The 2770-nt window shown below is 33.9% G+C and overlaps 1 protein-coding gene across 3 annotated transcripts in view; it reads right to left on the minus strand.

Annotated features, from left to right (window-relative positions):
- Positions 1-2770, minus strand: part of LOC108736104 (protein singed) — a 20696-nt gene that overhangs the window by 8953 nt on the left and 8973 nt on the right. Inside the window, exon 1 of one of the 3 annotated variants that reach the window (XM_018468399.2) lies at positions 985-1216. The exons of the other annotated variants lie outside the window; for them this stretch is intronic. The gene's annotated coding sequence lies outside the window, so the exon portion shown is untranslated. Of the gene's footprint in view, positions 1-984; positions 1217-2770 lie in introns of those variants that run through there. 3 annotated transcript variants of the gene reach the window in all.

Here is a 2770-nt window from a genome sequence, read left to right on the forward strand (position 1 = left end):
TAATAATAATAAAATATAAGTCGAATAAATGTAGTTTAGCTATGACTTTTGAGGTATATTGCGCTTTTTTCTTAAGATTTTAACGGGCCGACAAACAAGCGTGTATGTTCGGTGAACCTTTTGCCTTTGCTGTTTATCGCGATTTTTTTAATCGGTTATTAAAGGACCATAAAAAAATGATTTGAAAATGATATTGAATCACATTCAGCTTTTCCAATAAACTCGTTTTCTAACGGGATACCTAAGTAATAAAAAGCTGTTTCAAATAAAAGATGTAGTTAAAGTTTGAAAAAATCACAAAAGAATTTATTATGCACTTAAAGCTATTGAAAATCGCTGTCCGCCTATTATAAAATAAAACAATACAATTTGTCACAGACCAGATATTTGTATTGTTCTGCTTTCATGTGTGATATTGACTGTACAAGTTAATTGATTTAGTCTTGGTTTCGTTCCCCTTTTTTTTTTTTGAGTCATAATCTCACAGGTAATTAATTTGACATGACGCAAAACCTTCTTCTTGATAGATGTGACCAGGAGGAGGTGGTAGGTACCAAATTTATTTTCTTCGCTCATTTTCGACCGACCCCCTTATAAATCGCAGCAGGGGTGTTGTACATACAAAGGTAGATGTACATATCTACACCTATATACATATAATATGGCTCTTAACAAAAATCAATACAGTACAGACGCAAATGCCAAGTTTCTTTTTTCCTTTTTCTGTAACGCCATTATGCACGACTATTGTTGTACAATAACAATGAATGAAGCCATTCTTCTTTATATAAAGACAAAAAAAAGGAATATGTATGTGTAATAATGCACATTATATACTACCGTGCGGCACACCCTGTTTACTATTTATTTTCGTCTATTGTACAGAGTTAACCCCATTGAAAGGGTGTCGTAAAAATTTAAAATTTTTTACGCGCTATCAAAATGATATACGTAGAGTTAGATACTACTTAGTAGAGGACTTACCGGCACGAAAGAATTGATGTGTAGTAAATTAACGTTGTGATGAAAGATGTTGGTCGGTTATCACTTCGAAACACCGAAGGTCGACGGATTTTGTAGCACCGGGGAATGAACTTTTGGTATCAACTTGTTATTAATTAAGTGAGTTGTGTGTGCGTGTACGATTGTGTTTTTTTGTCGTCGTCCACACTGGCTGCCCGAACACCAACAATTCATCTCTGCACCGGCTTTACCGTTCGAAACCTTTTATACCGGGGTGGGGATCGAATTCACGACTCACAGAAAGAGAATCCTCGATACTCAGATATATATGTATGTATATAAAACACTCAGCTCTTCATCTATTATATATGTATGTGTGTGTACTAGGCCTCTCCGATTAAAATGAGACACCGAGTGTCCGAGATTTTTGGACCCATTGTCTCTTAAATCGGTAAATATTTTTGCAATGTCATTATTTGACACGGTATTTCAAAACCGTTAGCACCATGAGATTCTACGTACTTTTTTAAATAAGTATTACTTCTCAAAGCTACTTGAACACTTTCCGCCTCCCAATAGTCTTACGAGCGCCTTTTTATGTTCCATGTTTTTGTATGTCTTAGCTAAAATAATACCGGAAAGTATCTATTTGACACCGTACTCCCAAACCGTTAGCACCTTGAGATTCTGCATACTTTTTGACATAAGTATCACTTCTCAAAGCTTGGTAAATACTTTCCGCCTCCCAATAATCTTACGAGCGCTTTTTTATGTTGAAAGTTTTTGCATGTCTTAGCTAAAGTAATGCCGGAAAGTATCTATTTGACACCGCACTCTAAAACCGTTAACACCATGAGATTCTGCATGTTTTTTTACATAAGTTTCACTTCTCAAAGCTTGGTAAATACTTTCCGCCTCCCAATGATCTCACGAGCGCTTTTTTATGTTTCAAGTTTTTGTATGTCTTAGCTAAAGTAATGCCGGAAAGTATCTATTTGACACCGTACTGCTAAACCATTAGAACCATGAGATTCTATATACTTTTTTATATAAGTATCACCTCTCAAAGCTTCTTAAATACTTTCCGCCTTCCAATGATCTCACGAGCGCCTTTTATGTTCCAAGTTTTTGCATGTCTTAGGTAAAGTAGTGCCGGAAAGTATCTATTTGACACCGTACTCCCAAAACGTTAGCACCATGAGATTCTACGTACTCTTTTAAATAATTAACACTTCTCAAAACTTTATAAACAGTTTCTGCCTTCTAATAATCTTACTAGCGCCCTTCTCAGAACAGAGAAATGGGTGAATAAGTTAAATGTAGTTTTTTGACAGTCGAATTATGTTAAATATTCGTTTCGTAGTTCAGTAATCAATCAAATATTCAAATAAATATTGGTTTGTTTATTATTTTTAAAAAATAATAAGGTGTAGGTAAAGTGTTTATCAGAAACAATAGAACTCGCTAAAAGCAATTTGTTCTAGAATCGAATATAATGCTTCTTAATAAAACTTAATTTTATGATTTTCCAATAAAATCCATTGTTTGAAAGTTTATATAACCCTATTATACCTATATTATTTAAATAGCCGTCAATTTATTTAAGTAGATGGATAAGAATGCTTTGCCTGTTCAGAATTTCTTTTATTTTGAAAAATATTTATATCCAGCCATGAACTAATTAATTAACTGTATTCCTGGTTAATCGCAAGAAAAATTACCAAGCAGCAGAGAGTTTTTTACACTCGTTTCCGGTTTATAAATATTTATATTCAAGTTTGTCCGAAGATTCACATCGCCACTGGTG

Source organism: Agrilus planipennis, unplaced genomic scaffold, assembly GCF_000699045.2.
Source record: "Agrilus planipennis isolate EAB-ADULT unplaced genomic scaffold, Apla_2.0 scaffold8, whole genome shotgun sequence".
NCBI lineage: Eukaryota > Metazoa > Arthropoda > Insecta > Coleoptera > Buprestidae > Agrilus > Agrilus planipennis.